Here is a 24,240-nt window from a genome sequence, read left to right on the forward strand (position 1 = left end):
GTGATCGCCGAACTCTGTGGCAGCCTTTGATCACCGAACTTGTGGCATTTTTTTGGTAACGGGAATTGGCAAGTTTGAATTTATGCGCGTCTTGGGGCCGAAACCTGGGGACGCGGCTGGGAACTGGATCGCCACAGGGCCTAAAAAGCGCCGGCACTTAGGCCGAACCGCAATCGCCGGGTGCACTGGGGCCGAACAAGTGGAGATGCTTTAAGGAGTTGTTTGGATAAGGAGAATCTACAAAATGTGATCTCTATAAACTAGGATACGGCTCTAACAAATAAAATCTTGTTTGGATAGTCTAACTGACCCGTGGATACAGAAAACTCGGTTCTTCATAACCCAGGAGTTTGCGTTTGTGGAAAAACGACTATTAGTCGTTTTTTTGCAAAAACGCGATTAACATATACCTGCTCCTCGGTACCGTTGCCCTCAGGTTCTTCCTCCTATGGGTTGTTGCGACGGCGGGTCGACGAGACGTCGATGCCCAGCTAGCTCCTGACTCTGCAACTACAAGTGCTCAGAGATGTGGACGGTAGCAGATGCGCCTCGTCGCCGTGCCCGCCGAAGACATGGAGGTTTCCGGCGAACCTACGGCCGTCGCACCAAACCAAACGCACCTGAATCGGCGCTTGGATCGAGCGGCATCGACAGGCTCGGCTACGGCAGCGTCGACGGGCTCGGCTACGGCGGCGTATCTCCATCTGCATGGTCCCCATCGTCCTCTATGCTGGAAGAAACATACTACGACAGAGCAACCCCTAGTCGTCCGTCTTGGCCTCGACGTCGCGCCATTCCCGGCTTGGCCTCTACGAGTACATGGCTTGCCATGCCCGGCTTGCCCGGCCATGCATCCATCTCCACCATGCGCAACTACGCCATGCCCGTGCTCGAGCTCGACATCACCATGCCCAGTTTGCCAATTGCCACAGCCGGCACCGTGGCACATGCTCTCGTGCCACCGCTGTCGTGCTCCTTGCTGACATCGAAGGTATTGGTGTGCTCCAACAATGTCACGTTGTGCTGCTGTTCTATATGCATAGACAATCTCTTCTGATCAATCAACTATGGTAGTAGGCAAGTAAGCATGTGTGAATAGCATGAGGTAGGCAGCACACATGATGACTCTCATGTAGCATCTGCATCTTCCCTTCCTCGCCGCCGCCTGAGGCAGCCGCCGGGCAAGCCCGGGGCGCCAAGGATGGTGGCGGCGGGGCCTCGGTTGCCCTGCCTCTGCGTGGGGAACCCCGGATTTGGAGCGGCGGCTCCATTGGCAAGGCACGCCCGGCGGGCGGTGGATCTGGCGTCCCGGCCGCGCGGGCGGCGGGATCCGGTGGTCGTTGGCTGCCGGCGGCGGCTTCTGTGATGGTCGGTGCATGCGATTTGGCGCCTCCCCTCCTCCCCTGTTCGGCGTGCGGGCCAGCCTGGTCGGGCCGCGCTTCCTCTTGGTCGCCGGTTCTGTATAGGAGGCGCTGCTGGTGGTGGAGATCTAGTTCGGCCGAAATCCCTGTCCGACCATGACCGGCCACGCCGACGGCGATGCCTGAGGGCGCCGTTCCCCTCCTTGGAGGCGTCGGTATGGACTGATCTCCTCACTTCCCCTTCCCTTAGGTCTCCCGGGCGAAAGCCCTAACTTTGTTGGGCGACGGCGGCGTTGTTCCCTTCTTGAAGGCCCCACTTTGGGAACCTTGGGGTTGGGTGGCGCTTGTGGATGGTGGGCGACGGCGGTGGTGCAGCCCTATCTTAGCATGGATTTACGTCCGTTGCTTGGAGATGGACTCGCGTAGGTGAAGGTCGTCGTCTGGCGTCGTGGTGGCGTCAATGGCGGAGGACCTGCCAAGGCTCGCGTAGGTGGAGGTCGTCGTTTGGCGACATGGTGGCGTCGACGGCGGAGCACCTGCCAAGGTTGTCACCTCAATCTGCTCTGAAGATGGACCAGTGTAAGATGGCAGCAACGACACATGTGAGTGCGTCGGACCGGTTTGAGCCCCGGACCCGGCAGATGGCTCGGTCCGGGCCTCCGGCTTTAGATGTTAGGCTTAGGTGAGAGGTATTGGTATGTGGCCTAGCTTGCACTCCTTCATCATTTGTATAGAAGTAGCGGCAGATGTTGCCAAGATGACGGATTCAGGCATATTGTTGTTCTATTTGTAAGGTCCTCAAAAATAATCAATAAAATGGCCGCATGTATCTTCCAAATGCAGAGGCCGGCGGTCATCCACCTTATCTAAAAAAAAATGTGTGAATAGCATGCCAGCATGCAAAGGAGCGGGATGCCAGTGGCGCGCGAAGTATTCATTCCATGATCTTGAGGTCAAGGCGACCAGCGAGACGGAGCATCATGGTACCGTGGGAGGTGCACGAAGCAACTGCGTACGAGATGGTCAAACAAAGAATCACGTAACCGTGTTTTCCTGTTTTCCCCATCCAAACAAGAAATTGTATAGACCCACCGTAACAGAAAAACTAGGTAAAACTGATTTTCCTAAAAATCCTTTAAAAACTCGTTTTCCAAAAGCTTGTATCTAATCCTAGGTATCCAACACGGCATTACGCTTGGGCTTCTCATCAGTGCCTGTTTTCTTGAGAATAATAGTTAAACATTTAGGCCCTTCACTATATAGGCCAAAAGCGGTGCCAAAGTTGTTTTTTTGACATTTAACACCGGTGCTTTACATTGCCCAGCCGGTGTCAAATAAAAAGTTCAGGGCACCGATGCATGTAGTTGCTCCGATGCCATATTCGTCGAGCAAATAAACTAAGCACGCTGTTGTCCTTTGCTACGCGAAGCAACCCTGAGACACTGGTCGTTGGGTAATCTGAGCTAATATATTAGTACTACTTTATATGTATGTGGACCAGAGCTGGAGCCGATGCCAAACCGTTCACGCTGTGTGACCGGTGCTAAAAAGAGGCGATGCCAAATCTGTGTGTAGGTGGCTGCCTTTTCAGAAATTTGGCACCCCTCACATAGTGGAAGGCCTTACAGTACATGAGGGTAAACTGTGACTCGAGGCCTCGAGGCCGATGCAGATAGTACTAGCAACTTTCATAATTTAAACCACCGTTCCAGGGCCATCTTCCGGAAGGTGCCCGTCCTAGTACAAATCTCTTGCTTTGTGTCAGTTCGTTTTTTCAGAGAGTCTACGGAGGAGCAAATATCCTCGTGCGGTCAATCCTGAATTTATAGTAGCAGCTGCTATGCTAGTAAATGTTCTATAATTGGCCGCACAAGACGTGCGGACAGCGACACAAACCAACCCCACTTGCAAGAACGACACTCTGGATGGATATTCCAACCAGGCATGTTTTTTTTTTCTTTCAGGGGTAGATATTCCAACCAGCTGGTCGGCTACTATTGAGTGAAGTCTGAAACAAATCTTGTCTTTGTACGACCCGTCGGAATCGAACCCCCAACTCCTAATACCTGAAATCGACACCCTCACCTCTCAAATCCCGGTCGTCACAACCCTTAAGCCCGTTTTAAGAGTGGGATCGGTGACGTGGCACCGCTGGCGGCAGGGTTTGGTGATTAATGGGGTCGGGTTGCTGAAAATAATTGTTCTTTGCCTTATCCCAATGTACCACTGGTCCGCTGCTGCCGCTCACAGCCACTCATTCCACCGAGAGGGAGGATTCTGACCAGGTAAAATCCGCCGTTCAGGCCGTGGCCGGCGGCAAGACCGGAGCTGTATAGCGCCGTCCATCTCCGACGCTCTTCTCCGCCCGGAGCTGCCACGGTAGCCACACCCGTCTCCGGCGCTCTGCTCGCTCGCGTCAGGCGCGCTGCGCCACGCCCGGACGTGGCCTTGGCTGCTGGCGGCAAGACGGTGGCCGTCGCAGCTAGTGCTGCCCACCTCCAGCGCACCCAACGGCAGGCCAAGGTTCTGGCTGAACTTTGATTCTAAGTAAGATTGAGCTGATGTCTCTTTACTAAATCAACTCATGATGCTGATGTATAATTGCTCTCCCTCTTTATTTGTCAGCAACTAGAGCTCAAAAAGCTGCTATTGTGCTTCATTTGATAGCAAGTGGAGCTAAAAAATTCTGCTACTGTGCTTTATTTAACAGCAAGTTGAGCTAAAGAATTCTGTTATTGTGCTTCAGTTGACAGCAAGTGGAGCTAAAAAAATTCTGCTATTGTGCTTCATTTAACAGCAAGTAGAGCTAAAAAGTTATGCTATTGTGCTTCATTTAACAGCAAGTAGAGCTCAAAAATTCTGCTATTATGCTTCATTTAACAGCAAGTAGAGCACAATAATTCTTCTATTATGCTTTATGTAACAGCAAGAACATTTGCACTTATTTTATAGCAAGAAGAGTTCTAAAATTCAGCTATTAAACATAAACCACACATAAGAGTAGAGGGAATGGATATTTTGACAGTAGCAGAAACACGTATCACACTACAAAACCACAAGTCCACACATAACTAGTGATTTGAACTATTAATAGTAACTAGTACACACTGACAGTAGCATCCAAAAGGCAACTACATCCACCATAAGCTTTAGTAATTCCCACTAGCTGTAAAGAAGGCCATAAACCCAGTTTCTGAGCCTCTCCCTCTCCCAGTTCCTCCCACACTTCCTCTGCCATTGCCTCTCCCTCTAACTGCAGTTGTGCTACCTCTAGGGACATCATTGTTAGTTGTTGATGAACTTCTAGGAGGTATAAACCTGGATGTTGTAGCTTGAGAGCTTGCTGCAACTTGAGAGGGTGCAGCTTGAGATCTTGCTGCAGATTGAGACCTTGCTGCAACTTGAGATCTTGTTGGGCCTGAAGCTCTAGCTGCTGCAGCCTTGCTTGTAGATGCATCTGTCTGTGCTTGCTGCAAGGAAAACAGATCAGTCAAACAACAATTGCACTTTTTTGTAAAAGACCAACACAGCATGAAAATAAAATTACCTCTGTTTCCCTCACTTTTCTCCCTCTCTTCCCAAGATATGACTTTCTTTTCTTGGCGTTATCTCCTTTCTTTTTACAGGAAGTTTTGTTGTGCCCCTGACCACCACAACTTCCACATGTGATCTGTATGCCATGCTTGCTCAGTTTCTTCCCCTTGGGTGCTTCCCCCTCTTCTCTCTTCCTATCATTGTTCTTTTTCCTGGCTCCTGGCATGGCAATGTAGCCAGGTGCTACTGGCCTAGGGTTTTGAGACATAGGCCAGCTTTCTTCTCCTTCAACTGGTTGCAGGCAATGCTCATATTTTTTTTTGAAAGTATCAATGTAGTAGCACTTGTCAATGAAATCCTCTACTTTTCTTCCACTCTTATAGATAGCACAAATTGCATGACAACAAGGAAGGCCTGCAAGCTGAAAGGAACCACATGAGCAAGTCCATTTCTCAAGGTTAACAGTGTACCTCCTACCTCTGCTATTCAAATGCTTCACCTCAAAACCATCCTTTCCATTCCAGAGCACCTCCAAGAACTGAGTTCTCTTGATATTGGCCTTAATCTTCTTGAAGATGTTTGGGCAAATTATGCCATTCCACTTCTCACTCTTTGTTTTCTGCTCTTGAACTCTAACCATCATTTTTTCCTAATCTTTTCTTGCTGTGAAATAATGGGGTGGAACCTAGCTTCTATGATGGCATTATTAAATGATTCACAAGGGTTGTTGTCACCTGACTCACAATTTGCTCCTTTTGGAAAGAAAGCCCTAGCCCAATGCTTTGGGTCTGTCTTCATGATATCTTTTGCACCTTCTGGAGTTGGTTGAGCAAGCTTGGCCTTGTTGTAGTTGAAGTCTTCTCTGTTTGCAGACTTAGCAATTGCCCAAAACCTTTTCTGCAATTGATGATCTTTATGCTTCTTTCTCCAGTTAGCATAGATGTGCCTAGCACACATCCTATGCTCTACCTTAGGCAGATAGTCTCTCATGCTATTAATTAAGCCCTGTAGTAGACATAAGTATTTATTAGTAAAATAAAGTAGTAGGGCTAGGACTAGTACAATGAGGCAGTAAATAAATTTAACCTTTTGCTTATCAGAAATAAAGACCCATCCAGCTCCTTGATCGTTAATGTCCAAGTCTTTGATTAAAAGACCAATGAACCAGGCCCAACTCTCATTTGTCTCCTTCTCCACAACAGCCCAAGCTACTGGATACATTTGGTTGTTTGCATCCCTACCTATTGCAGCCAGTAGCTCACCTTGGCAGGCTCCCTTGAAGAAACAACCATCTAGCCCAATCACTTTCCTACACCCAGCTTTAAACCCTTGCTTCATAGCATTGAAACATACATAGAATTGTTGAAAAATATTTTCTTCCTTCTCTTTTGGATCCAAGCAAACAGCCACAGTACTCCCAGGGTTGCTCCTAAGAAGTTCCAACTGATAATCAAACACCTTGTTGTACTCAGTTTTCATACCACTCATCAGCTGGTCAAGTACAAGTTTTTTTGCTGCCTTGCACTTTGAAATGGACACATCAACAAACATGTCTTTCATCACTATGGCTTTCATACTATCAATCTTCCACAAAGGATTTGCCAGGATGAAGTGCTCATACCTTTTGGCAATGACCTTAGTAGTAACCAGTTTGTTGTCTCTGTTTTGTGCACATTGGTGTTCATCTTCAAATGTGATGATTTGAAACCTAGAACACCTGCTGGTCTTAGCTGCATACAACATCCAGGGACACCCAGGCCAATCACATTTTGCTCTAACTCTGGCCTCCTCTGACTTTAAAAATGAAATGCTTCTTTTGGTAGCAAGCCCATATCTCTTCATAGCTCTAGTCAATTGTTTCTTGCTTTTAAAAACCATTCCAAGACTAAAATGAGGAATGTCAGAGTCTGGGTTAAACCTCACAAACTGGCTCTTCCTCCTAACCATGTTGCCATCCTCATCCTCATCATAGGAGTAGTCTTCATCTGATGACTCAAACTCCATGTCCTCCACAACTTCCTCCACATTTGCTACCAAATCAATGGGCACGGCCCCTGTTGCATCTGCATCAGCCCACATCTTGGAATCTCCCATCTTTTTCCTAAATTTTCTTGCATGTTTTCTCATCTCAACAACCTCTGATTCTTCCCCACTATCATCAGTATGTGGCACATACTCATAGTCCTCTGAGTCCTCTGAATCTGAACCATTTTCTGCCACTTTAGCAACTGAACCAGATATGTCTTGGGCTGCTTGACATGGTTGACTTACATTAAGAACTTGAGAACTCTGAGTAGGATAATCAACTCTCACATTTTGCTTCAATGGACTGTTTATCACCTGAGAAATCGCACCACCTACATCAGGAACAAATATATGCTCAATAATTTCTCCTGCAGTACCAGTCTGTTCAGTGGCATTGACATTATCATTGACTTCAGCACTACAATCTTCAGCTGTGATAACTGCATCAGGTTCTTCTTCACTGCCAATGTTCATCAGTTCATCAAGCTCATCCTCAAAATCTGACCCACTGTCTATTTCTCCTTGTTCTTCTTCTTCACCATTGTACTCCACATATATTTCACCAACTCCCCCCTCTGTAATGTAGTCAGACACCTTCATGCAGCCACCATCATCATGTAAAAAAAGCAATCCATTTACCAAATCTCTGCCAGGCAACAGGAAATAGTACTTCATGCTCTCCTTCACTGTCATATGATCTCCTAAAAACCCTTTCAGCTCCTGCAAAGAGAGCTTGTCCCGCTCAATCTCTGACATTCCAGTTTCTCCCCCAACATAATCTAGACTTGGACCAATTCGTATGAACTAACCCCCAAAGTGAAATCTAACATTCAAGATCTCTGCCGGGTCCATGATTTCAACAAGAAAACCCTACATTACAAGCAAAGCAACTAATGCATCAGTGATTGTCGGCCGATTCAAACACCCAAAAACCCCAACTTGATCTCACTGTAGAACCCTAAACCTAGCCCACAGAGAGGGGAAAAAAGGCCAAACGCAATAGAAGGAAGAACATCACATACCTGATTCTACTCTGTTGGAGTGCTCGTCAGAGATGGCCGCGATCATCCGTCCTTCGCCATGGCCGCCGCGGAGAAGTTGACGCGTCAGGCTGCAGGGAAGCGAGGCGAGGGGGGGAACAGAGAGCGACGGGGAGGCGGAGCTGGGCCGGCTCAACCAGATTTGGCCCGCGCCGCGGCCAGTGGACCCACACCCCCAGGCTGACTCAGCAATCCCTGTTTGGGAATGGGCTTAAGGGATGTGACAACCGGGATTTGAGAGGTGGGGGTGTCGATTTCAGGGATTAGGAGTTGGGGGTTCGATTCCGACGGGTCGTACAAAGACAGGGTTTGTTTCTGACTTCACTCGCTACTATTCAACATCCAGCGGGCCGCGCACAACCCAATCATCTGTAGAGCAGCCTCAGAATGGGATCCAGTTGCAAACCAATCTGGGTTATTGGTGAGGACACAAGTATCCCCTACCCATCATAGTTTATGTTCCAGATTTGGTATTGCTGCTTGCATTTTTCGGGATTTATACCTTTCGGCGATGTGCATTTAGTAGAAGGAGACGTTTCCATCGACTACGAAACGTCGTCAATCTCAAGATGATGTGCTGGCTTAGTTTCTCGAAAGTGCTCATAAGGATACAGTGTGCATGCGTGTGTGTTTTTATAGGGGTGCGTGTATGTGAGCAACTTTGATTGTACTATGTTCAGAAAACAAAGGGTCCAGCTAAGCTAAGAGTATCTACAGTCAGACTTTAAAGAATTCGCCCCCCTAGACATCATGAGAACGTGCTTGGGCACGTCCGCGGCTTAAATATGCTCTTTCACAAACGGATACATCATTACCAGCTCATCAAATTCATACAATTATATGCAACGTAAACCTACTCTAAATCTTTGATAACGCTCGTTCGCTTCCAAGTCCATGTTTCCGTATGTGTGTCTGTGTCCATGTCCAGCTAATGCGAGACCCACGAAGTGAAGGTCCGGTTGCCGGTGAGGTAGAGTAGGACATGGGACAGAAGGCGCCACTGTCTCACATACCCTACTCTTCCTCGTCAAAGTCCATGGCCTCGACGTCGCCGGTCGAGGTGAGGTCCACGATAGACCCTTCTTTATCGGAGCCCGACACCTCGACGACTTGGTTGTTGCGCCAACGGTTGTCGGCAACCCGTCCCAGCTCTGCGGCGACGTGGGACTTCGCCTCTGTGGCCTCGGCCACGAGGGCTGCAGCGGCATCCTGCGCCCTTTCACTAGCATTGTGCGCACGCCACGCCATTTAAAGGTGCGGGGCGGGACAATGCATGTCGTTGTTTACCTCTGACTCTGAATCCAATGACGCGGGAAAGATGCGCCACCGAACGGGCTGTGCCATCGCCCAACATTGGGGCGCCAGACGGACCGCACCACGCCCGGCCAGGCAGCGGTGAAGCGCCTCCCACCGTATCCAAGCGTCATTCGGCGGGCGAAATGGATTCCCCTCGGCTCGAGTCCGACCGCGGTCCGGCGGACTCCTCCTGGGAGCGATGGAGAGTTGTGCAGACGACCATCTCATTCTGGGGCCCGTATGGGATGAGGTTCCAGTCCGCAGATCGTGAGAACTCAGAGTCGAATCCACTGCACGTCATGTTGGAGATCACCGAAAGGGAGCTTGGGGCAGAGTGAAGTGGAGTGGCTAGGGTTTGGTCCGGGATGAGGATGAGGATGAATATATGAGGGGTCGGGGTGGGCCAGATCCGACGGAACGGACGTGCGCGGGTCTTGCCACATTTGAGATGGATATAAAGGGTGCCTGTCAACCCGGATGTATAGGGCCGGTTTGGGCCCAACTCCTATTTGGCGCCCTCGGTGCCGGTTATAGTGTATTCCACAAACCGACACCCCCCCCCCCCCCCCGCGATCCAGGGCTCAACTATTTACTTTCTCTTTTCTCGTATTAACTCTCGACCACTTGGTTTAGTTCCAACCGATGTAACCAACAAGGAAAGCTCACTTGTTGTGCCTAGTCATTTTTTTTGTTCTAGTTGTCCGTGTTTTATGTTTCCTTTTCTTTTCACTAGAACAATGCCCTGCCAATAATAATACGGTTGTGTAACAAATGTTAATCAAATTCTGACTGTGAATTACCTTATATTTTGATTAGAAGTTTGGTAAATTAAAGTAGAATTGGTTCAGAAGGTAAGTAAATTAAGGTGATTGATTATCATATACATGAAAGGTTGGATGAAGGCGTGGTGGGAAGAAAGGTGAAATGAGAACCTTACTTTTTTTAAGTAGTAGAGATTTTGTTTGGCCGTTTTTCCTTTGGTCTATTTATTATTATTTTCTTCTTCTCTTTTTGTATTTTCTTTTCTTTTCCATTTACTTAAATTCGTGATTTTCTAAAATTGTGAATTTGTTTTCAAATCCATGAATATTTTCTTTAATTTATGAACTTTTTTCAAATCCATGAACTTTTTTTAATCTTTTTTCAAACATGAGAACGTTTTTCAATTTCACAAAAAAATCAAATTCATGATATTTTTTTTTCAAATTATTAACAAATCAATGAAATTTTTTCAAATTCATGATTATTTTTGTTAAAATCGTGTGTTTTCAAATCAATGAACCTTTTTTTTCAAATTCATGTATTGTTTTATAAAAACATGATTTTTTTTCAATTTCAATAACTTTTTTTAAACTTGCAAACTTTTCTTTAATCCATGAATATGTTTTTGAATTTTCAAAACCAACAACTGGTTTTTTACTTCACAAATCAGCAGAGAAGAGAAAAGTAAGAAAATACAGCGAGCAAATGAAAACAAACGTTGAGGTACTTGCAACTTTTGTTTTTAACACAGTACGGACGCAAGCGCTCATATACACGCGCCTACAATCACCCCTATGAATACACACACGCACATCCTACCCCTATGAGCACCTTCGCAAGAATGAGCCGGCATATCATCTTGAAATTTACGAAGTCAACGTAGGCACCTCGTCGTCGATGGAAACGTCTTCTCCCACTGAATGCGCATTGCCGGAAATCCTGAAATAAATTCAGGAAAAAATGCAAGCATCAGGACTTGAATCCTAGTGAGCTGGGGATACCACAGTGCCTCTAACCATCCACGTTTGTTCGCAAGGTACTTGCAACTGACGAGCATAAGCGGTTAACGTGAAGCAAAGGAGTGAGGTACTTGGGCTGCGGCCCACTAAGGCTGGCATGAGAGCCAACATTTCTTTGTGGCGCTTAAGGTGCACAAAGGACCCCTAAAAAAAAGTGCACAAAGGTTAGCTAGCCGCCACCCTTGGATCTAGAGAGAGGAGCTATAGAGGGTGACCTATCAACTCGCATCATCAGGCATTATTTTTAGAAATGCTAAAAATCTGACGGCGGGTTTTTGACATTTCTGATAGACCAAAGGACACGAATTATCTGTTACTGAATTACAGAGACACAGCACGTGATTTCAGCACATTGATCGCACAGTAACGGATCACAAATGGCTCTCTTCTTGCAGCTGACTCGTATCCGAGGACTTGACCCGTTGTGAATTGTGATGGCGACAAGTGATGGAGCGATGAGACGAAGATAAGTTCTTTGCTTTGTTTTGACCTGGACACGAAGATAAGGCTTTTTGCTTTGTTTTGACCTGGACACGAAGATAAGTTTTTGCTTTGTTTGACCTGGACACGAAGATAAGTTTGATCTCTACAACCCAAGTGTATGCGTCTTTTTCTTTGAAATGTCTCGAGGAGCGGAACAGAATGCAACTGTGGATTGCGTGACGCAGCAGGACGGGAGAGGCAGACCAGAAGTCTCCTTTTCTCTTCCCGGGGTTTCAGAAGACTATTCCGAGTTTTGTTCAGAGAAGACAAGCGCATCTTTGAACAATCCTGTTGGGATAAGCAGCAGCTCGGGCTAGTACGTCTCATCTGTGCAGAGAAGCATCTTCCAAGATGTCGCCGTTCAGTCGTTCAAAGTACAGGTTAGGGCGGCCGTGAGAATTGTGGTTGGATTGGATTGGTTATCTTCTACTCTACTCTACTATTTCCGTGACAAAGAATGTGAATGTGAGACGTTGCTGGCTGGCTGCTGTAGCCTATACTGCTGCTGCTGTTAAGCGGCTGTGTTTTTTTTTTCCTGAACCGAAAACCGTAGAATAATCGTTCTATGGCAAATATATTAAATATTAAAACAAGATACAAAAAGTTCAGGCAGCATACAACAGATTAACCAATACCAGCTCCTGGGAAACCCATCATGATATATTAGAGTTAGTTGAGGTGCTCTTCAATCCAACTTGTCAACAAGTCTGAATATATACTTCTGATCGTGTGCTTCATTAGTAATAGATCAATCTTTTTTTTCGCGAATACGCAGAGGATACGTATCTTTGCATTGATAGGAGAAGAGTTTTATAGCATGGGGTTACAATAGCTCACTAAGCCATGTACACAAGAAGGCATGGAAGTGAATTAGGAGCAGAACAGACATGGGGGTGCTCAGCCCCAGGAGCCTACAAAGCTATCTCTCGGGAATAATGTTGTGCAGTCCGGTGGCGCCAGCCTTGGCCCACATGCGCGCCTCGTCTCTGATGATGCCGAAAAGCCGGGAGGTGGGGGTTGCTCGCCATCAAATATGCAAGCGTTCCGGTGCTTCCAAAGCCACCAGGCGGTGAGAATGATCAAGGAGGCCAAGCCCTTGCGCGCCGGGGATGGTGAGCGGTTGCAGGACGTCTCCCACCAAGTGTAGAAGTCAGTGTCGCTGCTCGGGATGTCAGCCCTGGAGTGAACCCAGCTTAAGATCTCGTGCCAGATTTGTCGAGAGAAGGGGCAGCCTGCCAGGAGGTGTTGCATGGTCTCCTCCTCTTGGTCGCAGAAGGCGCAGGAGTCCTCGTGCGGGAGGCCATGCCGAGCAAGGCGTTCAGCCGTCCAGCACCGGTCTTGCAGTGCTAGCCAGATGAAGAATTTCATGCGGAGAGGGCCCCATGGTTTCCAGGTGAGCTGCCAATGCGGGTCCTGGCAGGCACCTAGGAAGAGCGCCTGGTAGCATGAGCTCGCCGAGTAGGTAGCGGAAGTGGTCCAGCGCCAATGAAGGGAGTCAGGCGAGTCCGAGAGAGCGACGTGACGCACGCAGGTCCAGAGGTCGACATATTGGACGAGAGCGGCGGGTCCCAGAGCGCCCTGGATGTCGCGAACCCAGGAGCACTGGAGAAGGCCATCGTGCACGGTGCGAGTCTTGGGCCGCCTCCGGGTGACGAGCGCGAGGACGAGCGGCGCGATCTGGGCAACAGGTCTGCCATTGATCCAGTGATCGCTCCAGAACATGCAAGTGCGGCCGTCGCCAATTGTCCAGGTTGTAGAAGCACGGAAGATGGTGGTGACGGCAGGGTCATGGGGAATGTGAAGGTGGCTCCATGGCCGCGTCAAGTCGGTATACTTGAGCCATAGCCAGCGAGTTCTCAACACGATGCCGGCGCGTTACAGGTCATGGACGCCAAGGCCGCCTACAGAAAGCGGGTGGCACCAAGCATTGGCCACCATTGGCATCTTTGCTCCCAGCCTAGAGAAAGCCGCGGATGATACGGTTGGCCTTCTTGAGTATGGAGGGGTTGAAGGCGATGGCGGTGAGGAAGTGCGTGGGGATGGCACATAAGACATGGCGGACAAGGGCGAGCCGGTCGCCAGGAGAGAGGAGGGAGGCCCGCCAGGTGGAGAGCTTACGCTCCAGCTTGTGGATGATCGGCATGAGACTCGTAGTAGACGGCTTGCGAATGGACAGGGGGAGTCCCAAATATTGAATTGGGAATTTCTTCACCGGGCATTGCATCTCGGAAGCGATGGTTGCGATGTCCTCGTCGTTGCATTGGATGGGGTGGCTGAGCACTTGTTGTAGTTGATGTGCAGCCCGGAGGCCACCCCAAAGATCCGGAGTAGCTCACGGACGGCCGAGATGCCGTGGTGGTCAGGGCGGCAGAAGATGACGACGTCGTCAGCATAAAGAGAGATGCTAGAGGCCGCGTGCCGCGTGGTCGGCCGCTAGATGAGGCTGAGCTCAACGGCCCGGATGAGCATGGAGTTGAGGACGTCGATGACGAGGGTGAAAAGCATCGGGGAGACCGGGTCGCCTTGGCGAAGGCCGCAGGCGTGGTAGATCAGGGGGCCCGGGTGACCGTTGAGCATGACTTGGGTGGAGGCGGTGGATAGAAGTATCGAGATCCAGTCGCGCCAACATTGGCCAAATCCAAGGTGTTGTAGAGTCTCGGGGAGGAAGGGCCATGAGACACTGTCGAAGGCTCGCACGATGTGGAGCTTCAGAAGCATGCGGGGCACCTTGAGGTTGTGGAGGAGACGCGTCGTCTGCTGAACAAGCAGGAAGTTGTCGTGGATACACCGGTCGGCGATGAAAGCGCCCTGGTTAGTCGAAGCCATGGTCCCGAGCCGAGGGGCGAGCCGCAGAGACAACACCTTTGCGAATAGTTTTGCAATGAGGTGGATGAGGCTAATGGGGTGATAGTCGGATAGGGCAGCGGCGTCCGGCCACTTGGGTAGGAGAGTGATGAGTGCTTCATTTAGCTTTTGGAACCCACGCCCATTGGCGGTATATAGCTTCTCGAAAGCCTCGCAGATGTCGTGCTTGATGATATCCCAACAGGCACAGAGAAACTCGGCCGTGAATCCATCCGGGCCGGGAGCCTTTCCGGTCAGTAGACTTTTAACGACCCGCCAAATCTCGTCCTTCATGAAAGGCGCTTCCAAGTCAGATAGGTCGAATGGTGCCATGTGCAGGAAGGACTGGTCCAGGGAGAAGGCGCGCTCTTCCGATGAGCCAAGGAGACTGGAGAAGTAGTTGAAGGCTGCTTCGGCCATGGCGACGTGCTCGGTGACCAGATGATCGTCCATGCGGAGGGAGGAGATCAGGTTACGCTACTTTTGGCGCGAGGCATGCACGCTGAAGTAGGATAGCGGGGAGTCCTGGAGCCAAGATAGGCGCGATCGTTGGTGCTTAATGGAGCGCTCGAGGCAAGCCAGCCCCAGGTATGCGCCCTTGAGCTTGCGCCTGAGCCACACCTCAGGCTGAGAGAGCGGCCGAAAGTCCTGCGTGGCATCGAGGCGGACAATCAGTTCCTGCGCGACCTGCAGCTACAGCGAGACACCGCCGATGGTGTGCGCGCTCCAGCGCTGGAGGTGTCGTGCGGTGGCCTTAAGGCGAGCCACAATACGCCGGAAGGGATCCGTCTTCGGGGTAGTCGAGTTCCAGGCCTCCGAGACCGTGTCGTGAAATCCTTCGAGCTTCGGCCAGAAACACTCGAAGTGGAAACCACATGCCCCTATGGGACGGGCAGTGCAGTCAACAACCAACGGGAAGTGGTCGGACGCCGCGGAGGAGAGTCAATGTAGAAGGCAATGCGGGTGAGCAATCTCCCATCCGGACGTGCAAAGGATCCGACCATTCCACACGAGGGTAGGCGTGTCACTCTCACTAGACCAAGTGTAGCGGCGCCCGTGCAAGTACATATCTCGGAGCTCCTCATCTGCAATGAAGCGCCGGAATCGGCTCATGACGTGATGGTTCAGGTTCGGGGTATTTTTGTCGGCAGCCGAGGTGATCATGTTGAAGTCACCACCAAGGAGCCAAGGCCCAATGCGTGACTCGCGCACGTCGTGGAGGTCGGCAAGGAAGTCGAGCTTGGCCTCATCATCTTGGGGGCCGTAAACACCTGTGAGCCACCAATGGCCGGCGCCGCCAACGGGGGAGACCAGAGCAGTGATATGGTGCTCGCCTATGTAGGGGTTGGAGAGGGAGACATGGGATCTGAGCCATGCAAGAAGCACGCCACCACGTGTGCCGGTGGCGGGGAGGAAGAAGAAGTCCTCAAATAAGGTGCCGAGGGTATTAAGGACGATCGAGTCCGTGACATGAGCAGGTTTTGTCTCCTGCAAGCACACGATGGTGGGGGCGGCAGCGGAGATCACGCTGCGGACGGCCGTACGTTTGGCACCGGAATTGAGGCCGTGAACATTCCAAAAGATGATCTTAGGGTTGCAATCCATTAACAAAGTTAAGGGGGGTGTCGGAAGACAGAGAGCAAGCTAGCTAAGCCTCAATGTGGTGAGGCGTTGCACGGGAGCTCGAGGCCTCGGCCGGTGCACGTCCAGGAAGGTGGCATCCAAAGAAATCTAGAAACGCCTCGACCACGTCCTCCGCCAAAGGCTTCTCGAACAGGAGAGCGTATTTGTCTAGCATCTCACGCGGGATGGGCACGTTGTCATCCTTGATCAACCCAAGGCGACGTAGAAGGACCCGCTTCGCTTTCATCTCGGAGTCAAGGCCCTGGTCAGTCTTGGCAATTCTAAAACTCCGGCGAGGTGTGAAGTCGGCGGGTAGCTCACGGCGACGGCGACGCGGTGGTGCAGCGAGGATAGGCTGGGAACGGACGGAGAGCACGTCCACGAACGCGGCCAAGGAGTGGGTGTTGCTATCTGCATCTGCAAGCGCGGCGGAGGAGGGAGCATCACTAGGCGGAGGTGAGCAGGCCGACGCGCAGACGAAATCATCCGCGGCAGGCGAACGGTCATGCATGGGCATGTCACCTGATGGTGGGCCACCACCAGCCAATGGGGCGACTAGCACGCGCGGGCGGCTAGCGGGGCCCGGCGAGGCAGCATCGTCGGTTTGTGCGGGGCCAGGAGTATTTGCAGGGGGCGGGGGTCGTGTCGGGCTCGGTCACCGTGATTGGCGCGGTCGCTGGTTGGTCAAGCATCGGATCCGAGGCCGTGACCGAATCGCGGGTGGGCCCGGAGGAAGATACGTCCCCAGGATGGTTGTCGGCAGCCACCCGTTGGGCAGGAAGCTCGAGCAGCGGGATTGGCTCATCAGGCACGGTAGGAGCGACATGCATGGGTGAGGCCGTGGGATCAGTGCATGCGGTTGGAGCGACGTGCATGGGCGGGGCCACGGGATCAGCGCATGCGCTGGAAGGCTGGCAGCAATCTCGGGGCGAGGGGGTGGCCACAGTCTTCGCGTCGTTCAAATCCGTGGCAGGCCCAGGCACAAGGGCGGCCGACCCAAGCTCGACAGCTGGCGACAGGACATGCGCAGCGGGCGACTCATGGTGGGCTAGGGCCAGCACCAATTCGGTGGGTGCGGCCAATCATAGGCGAGCGGAGACCCGCGTGACATCAGCCATGGTGCCGGGGTGGGCCCCAAGGATGCCAGCCCAGAACCGGCACGATGGGGGCGCATGAGCCCGCCGGTGGCGTCGCCGGCGGCCACGCCCATCGCCCGGCAGTCGAGCCGCGCTGCTGCAAGCCGGGGGGAACACGTGGTGATGCGGCCAGCGAGGGGGGAGTGGCGGGGAGTCAGGCGCGCAGCCAGGATCGTCAGACTCCGACGACGGGGGTGGCAGCGGCGGCGGTCGGCGGAAGTCGACGCACTTCGCGAGCTTAAAAAATCTTGGAGTTTCTTTGCATCCAATTTCGCCAAGATCCCATGGTTGCAATCACCATGGCAATTGGGCCCGACAGAGCTTGAAGTAAGGAGTTGATCTCATCAACAACAGAAATACCTCTGTTTTTGTGGGGGATGATAGAGTCCCAACAACACATAGCAAAAGGGCAGTCCCAGAATAAGTGGAGTGATGTTTCCTCAGCCCCGTCATTACAGAGTTCAAAATTATATGATTGAATGAGTGAGCCTAGCTCAACTAGTTGGGGAGTGGATGTACAAACCCAACACCTGGGTTCAAATCCTCACGGAGGCGACTTTAGGTTCCTATTTATTCTTGAGGACCAGGCTTTCCTGGTACTCACGCATTTATTGAGGACTAGGCTTGGTGCGTAATCGAGATTAAAAATCCTAGTACTCATACTTAAAAGGTCGTATGCATCCCTAGTTGGTGCAAAGGCCGGGGAAGTGAAATTCTCCCCCAATTTTAAAAAAGGAGGTCCCTAATAAGCTATCCATGTCGCGGCCGCCCGACGACGAGGTCGGCACCGATGCGGCCGGCGGCTCATCGCGGAAGCCCAACGTGGCTGATCTCCTTTCACGGGCGGTGATCTTTCTCTTGCCGTCGACGGCGCTTTCTCCCCCAAATACTCGTGCGGCAGCGCCGCTGGGTGGAAAGGCAGAACGAGCGATAGCGGATCTCAGCGTAAGTATATTAGGCATAACAAGCATTTCATTCTTGTAGAGTAAATAATTGGATTTTTCTTGAGTTATTTTGTATCTCTCCACGTTCCAAAGCGAAAGGTTTCCGTGATATGATATAGGAAAGAAATAAGAAATAACGGTTGCAAAAAAACCCCTTTTTTCTTTCAAAAGTCTATAAAATTAATATTGCCAATTCCATTTTAATTATATTCTTTTTTCTTAATGTTAATAAAAAAAGAAGCTTGCTTCACATTTGGAATTACACAAAAAAGATTTTTCATCGGAAAGAGGTCTACGAAGACTTTTGGGAAAACGTCGACGTTTGCTGGCTTATTTGGCAAAGAAAAATAGAGTACGTTATAAGAAATTAATCGGTCAGTTGAATATTCGGGAGCAGTAATTTAATCGTTCAATTTTTTTTGGCTTTTACTGTCTACTTTTCTCAGGGAGATGGTTAAGGACCTCAGAAGATAGAGGAGAGCGCCAGGCCCAGATTTCCGGAATACTTCTACAGGGAATGCTCATTGAATGAGCATTCTCCATATTATGCCTTGAAGAGGACTCGAACCTCCACGCTCTTCAGCACGAGATTTTGAGTCTCTAAATCTCGTCGTTAACTGAATTCTGAATAGAAAGATTAAGAAGAAAAAAAGATTCAAAATAAAGACAGAAATACCCAATATCTTGTTCTAGCAAGATCTTGGGTATTTCTGTCTTTTCTTTCTTCAAAAATTCTTATATGTTAGATGGTGAGATCAAGGGGGAGAAGCCGAGATTGCGGCAGTGGCAGGTCCAATACTCCGACGAGACAGATCCCGACACTTGGATCGTGGGGCGTCTTCATTTTACTCCATCGTTGTGATGGATGGCTCTGTTGGATATGGAGAACGATGTGTTAGCCGACGACTATCTCCCGGACGACGACCGGATTGCGGTAGGATTTTGGTTTTTGATTGATAACTATGATGTAGTTGTTGGTCGTTGTGTGCAGGTTGATCAGATCCCGGCAGCGGATCTCGTTGATTTGATGGACACAACAAGAATGGACAAACCGGGAGGACGTTTCCGAGTTCTAATCGAGAGGGATGAAGAAGAAGAGGTTGAGATCGAGCATGCCCCGACGGATTCTCTCATGGTTTCGAATACGACACCAGAGAGTCCGCCGGAGTTTAAACATGCAATTGACCGTCGTCGGTCCAAAGCTCAGAGCTCGAAGAAGATCGTCAAACCATGGATCAGACCGATCCCTAAGGTATCTCGCGCACCCGTTACATTGCCAGATTTTATTCTGGAGACATGGACTTTAGTAACTAGAAAGAAGAAAGGAAAGAAAGGGCAGTCATCGAGGCCCGCGCTGCAGCGATCGCCGGTGGCGACGGCGGCTAGCACGATTCGAGCGGACAGAAGGGCATGCTTGAATTCGTTGCTGGGCCTCAATACTGGATCAGAAAGCGTTGGTCGTGGGCCCTCTAGATTCGGGGCATGAGGCCCAGTCGGAATCCCAAGTCACGTCTATTGTTTCTACATGCTTGCATGAGCCGGAGCAGCCCTAGTCGTCTATCATCGTTACGGCTAGGGTTTCTCGCTCGCCTGGGTTCCCATCGCTCGGTACGGGGAGAGCTGCCTGGATCTCCGGCGCCGGTGCGATGGTTGGGCGCGGAGGACCGCCGCCCGTTGCTGGGGCCGGCCGCGATGCTCCACCTCTTGCGAGGCAACCGCCGCCAGCCGCCTAAGGGCAAGGGCCGCCGCCCGTCGCTGGGGCCGGTCGGGGTGCTCCACCTCCTGCGGGGCAACCGGCGGCGGCCGCTGCAGGGCCACAAGCCTCAGGACTGCCACGTGTTGCTAGCCGGCCGAACGCGCGGCAGCCGGAAGAGCTGACACAGCCACCGGCGACCAAAGCGCAGGCGCTGGGGCATGGTCGCGGTGCAAATCAAGGTTGGGATGGCCATGGCTACGGCGGCTACGGCAGAGATGGTCATCGTTTCAATCGGTACAGGCAGTGGGGCGACGATGGCTACGATGTTTATGGTGAGGGTCAGCACCGTGGGTCATCCTCGGGTGGTGGTCGAGGATATAACTGGCACAATGGCGGCAGGCAAGGACATGGCTTTCAGGGTCAGCCCGGGAATTTTATTGAAGGAGTTGCCGGCCCCAATGACCGTTACCGGGGGGATATCGTCGCGGCGGGAGAGGGTGTGGGAAGCGCCCACCTCCACCACCACCTCCGCCGGCTGACACGGCACACACGCCCCCGGGGGCGGTGATGGATATCGCAGCAACTACGGCGGCGGCTATACCTACTTTGCCCGCGGTGGGTGTAGACACAGCAGGGCCCTGGCAGTGGTCTCTGTTCCGGCAGCCACTAGAGCTGCTAAGATAAGTGATGGTGGGACGGACAAAGGCTCGGACAAACCGGAAGGAGAAAAACTTTCAAAGTGGGCAATTAAGAAGAAGAAACTTCCTTGCTATAGATGTGGTGAACCTGGGCACTTTGTCGCAGAGTGTACTAATGAACTTTGTGACTACCGCCATAGATCGCAGCATGTGACCAGTGATTGCCCACTCATGTCCGGCCCCAAGCCAGGGGTTAACATTTTTGGGGTGTGCTGCAAAGAGTTGATGTTTTTTGAGTCTCCTGAGGTGTCACCTTTGACACAGGTGGTGGAGAGTTCTTTCCCAGCAGTGGTTAAGGTTACCAATGGGAACACGACAGAGGCTCAGATTCTGAGGCAGCTGCGAGAGTTGGTACCAGGTAATTATCAGTGGAATCTTGACAAGTTGGAGAACCAGACTTACAAGGTGGATTTTCCCACTAAAGAGGATCAATTGCATATTCTTAAGTGGGGTTTGTGTAGAGTTCCGATCACCAACATTATCATGGCTTTCGATGAGTGGAAGCAGCCGCAACCAGAGGGTACACCTTTGGAGAAGGTTTGGGTACAGTTCTATGGTGCGCCACCCAAAACGATTAATCACTTTCTGGTAGCCTGGAGCTTGGGATCTTTGATTGGCAAACGGAGCAGGTGGACATGCCTTTCACTCGTGCACAGGGTGCCGCGAGGTTACTTGTTAGTGTAGTCAGCGTTGAGTTTGTGTCGGATGTAGTCAGGTGGACACATGCCGGAGTCACATACGTCCTAGAGATCGAGATTGAGGACACACCGATTCCTCGGGAGGGGGATGAGTATCAGGATATGGAGCCCCCGGGAATCAGGATAAGGGGCCCGAGAGTGCGCCACGAGACTCGGCTACGGGGCCGAATTCACAGTCGGATAAGACGGACGTGCCTGCTAAGGAGGCGCCACCATCCACAACTCCGATGAACACACTTTGGTTTGGTTCTTTTGGAGTGAGGTATGTGCCTAGTCGGTTATGGAGCAACAGAGTAGAGGCGGATGATCCGGTGGAACGTGAGTTACCACCGGTGATGCTCCCTTGTGAGTTGTCGATGGGTCTATCTTCTCACCGGGCGGACGGGCACACCGAGAGAGGCGATGACTACCCCAGAGCCAGCCACCCAGGAGGCACGGCACACGCGTGCTGATGGTGGTCTGGTCATGGCAGATATCATGACTGCGAGTGGGGGGTGTCGTGTGCAGGAGGCCCGTAGCACCCACCCTCACGCGGCGGCCTCGAGCTTCTCTGGGGAGGGGGGCGGACAGGAGGTCCGCGGAGCCCTCTCTCATCCGGCGACCCCGACTGAGCTGGGAGAGGGACGCGAGTAGGAGGCCCGTGGCTTCTCCTCTTCGCGGGACCCAGCCGAGCAGCACGGACAGGGGACATGCCACCCTGATGCTGAGGGGAGGAGTGGGACCATAGAGCAGGTGGCTCCACGGTGTCCTTCCCCCATTACTACCGTTGGTGACACCCGCTCGACCGCACCTTACCCTTCTTCACCAGCGCTAAGGGAAGGGTGTGGGAGTCAGGTGCATACGCCTTGGGAGAGGACGGCGGAGGAGCTTATCGCTTTCGGTTGGATCACGGATCCGGTGACGGCTGGCAGGCGTGTCAGCAGCCGGATCCAGGGACAACCGGATGCTGACGACCTGCACATAGCGCACGCCAAGAGGGCCGCCATGCTTCGAGATGTCGAGGCAAATACAGGTATGTCTTTCGATAAGAGTTGTCCAATTCTGCATTTCACCGAGCATGAAATAGTAGATAAGGCAAACGACATAGGTATTTCTTTGGGTTCAAATGAGAAGGAGGTTCCGAAATCCGTGAATGATCTTTTAGACTTAGAAGCAGAGCGTGCCTTAGAAATAATTCAGAATCTTGCATCTGTCAAACCTATGAATGACGATGACATGAAAAATTTAGGAATGGATGATCTTGCAAACATTTGCAATAATCTCTTGCCTAGTGCGGAGGCCGAAGATGAGGAGGAGTCGGAAACTACAGACACTGTAGAGCCTCTAATGATGGAGGGCACTGTCTCATGTATTGCCGATCCAACGTTTTCGAAGGGTGATGGGGAGAAGCCCAAGCGACCCTGGAAACGGAAATTTTATCCTACTTTGGTGGTTCGTAGAAGTGCTAGGGTCTAGCTGACTTGGCTAAACGAAGGTTCTTGGTTGAGACAACGATAGAGCACATTTAGATTTTATTGCGCTAATGGAAAAACGGCGAGATAACTTTACCTCACAGTTCCTTGCAACTCTTTCCAGAGGAATTGACTTTGATTGGCACGTCTTACCTCCTAGAGGAAGATCTAGTGGGATTTTACTAGGGGTTCGGTGTGAAACACTTGAGGTGCTTAACGTGGTTCGGGGAGACTTTGCGGTCAAGTTTCGGGTGAGATCAAAATTGGATGGTTTCTGATGGTCTCTCGTGGTTGTGTATGGTGCAGCACAACCGGAACTCAAACCTGATTTTTTAGCCGACTTGGTGAGAATCTGTGGAGATGAAACTTTGCTGATCCTAGTTGGTGTGGATTTTAATATCATTCTGAGGAGAGGTGAAAAGAACAATGATAATTTGATGGACGTTGGTCTATGATGTTTAACATGATTATCGAGAGTCTTAATTTGAGAGAAATTGAGCTCACCGGTAGGCAATTTACATGGGCCAATTCGTTGCCCACTCCTACTTATGAGAAGTTGGATAGGGTTCTTGCTAGTGTGGAATGGGAACAAAAGTACCCATTGGTGTCGGTTCATGCGATGCAGAGAGCGATCTCAGATCACACAACACTTCTTGTAGACTCGGGAGAGGCTACTCACGTTGCGGACAAGAATGCTTTCTCCTTCGAACTAGGTTGGTTCGAGAAAGACAACTTCTTGGAGATCATTGCACGCGAATGGGCAAAACCTGTTAGTGGAAGAACTAGTATTGAGAAATGGCAAAATAAAATCAGACACCTGAGACAGCTTTTGCGAGGTTGGGCCAGAAACGGGAGTGGGATTTACAAACAAGAAAAAGAGCGACTCACTCAACTGATTCAAACCCTAGATTTAAAAGCTAAAAGTAACCTTCTTACGGTTAATGAGCAAAGCTCCAAGTCTGAAGCTGAGCAAGGCTTACAAGCTCTTCTTAGAGAAGAGGAGCTCAAGTGGGCATTGCGTGCTAAAGTGCTTAAGGTTGTCCAAGGGGATGACAACACACAATTTTTCCATATGATTGCGAATGGCAAACATAGGAAGAAGAAAATCATTCAGCTTGAACAGGACGAGGGGACAATTAAGGGCATGAGAATCTGAAAGCTTATATCTCTAATTACTATAAACAACTTTTTGGGCATCTGGAAGCAAGCACGTTGGCCCTAGATGAATCTGTTATTGGAGATATACCTCAGCTCCAGGCAGTGGAGAATGATATTCTATCTGCACCGTTTACTGAGAAGGAGGTTCTCAATGCAATCTCACAAGTGAAACCGAATAAAGCACCGGGACCATATGGGTTTCCAGCTGAATTCTATAAGAAATGTTGGCATATTATTAAGAATGATCTTATGCCTATGTTTCATGATTTCTTTAATGGTCATTTGGAGCTGTTTCATCTTAACTTTGGCATGATTACGCTGTTGCCAAAGAAAGAAGAGGCAGACCGAATCGAACAATTCAGGCCCATATGCCTTCTTAACGTGAGTTTCAAAATTTTCACAAAGGTGGGTACCAATAGATTGACATAGATTGCTCATTCAGTGGTACAACCGAGCCAGACAGCGTTCATGC

The sequence above is a fragment of the Triticum aestivum genome, chromosome 7D (genome assembly GCF_018294505.1).
Source record: "Triticum aestivum cultivar Chinese Spring chromosome 7D, IWGSC CS RefSeq v2.1, whole genome shotgun sequence".
Taxonomy (NCBI): Eukaryota; Viridiplantae; Streptophyta; class Magnoliopsida; order Poales; family Poaceae; genus Triticum; species Triticum aestivum.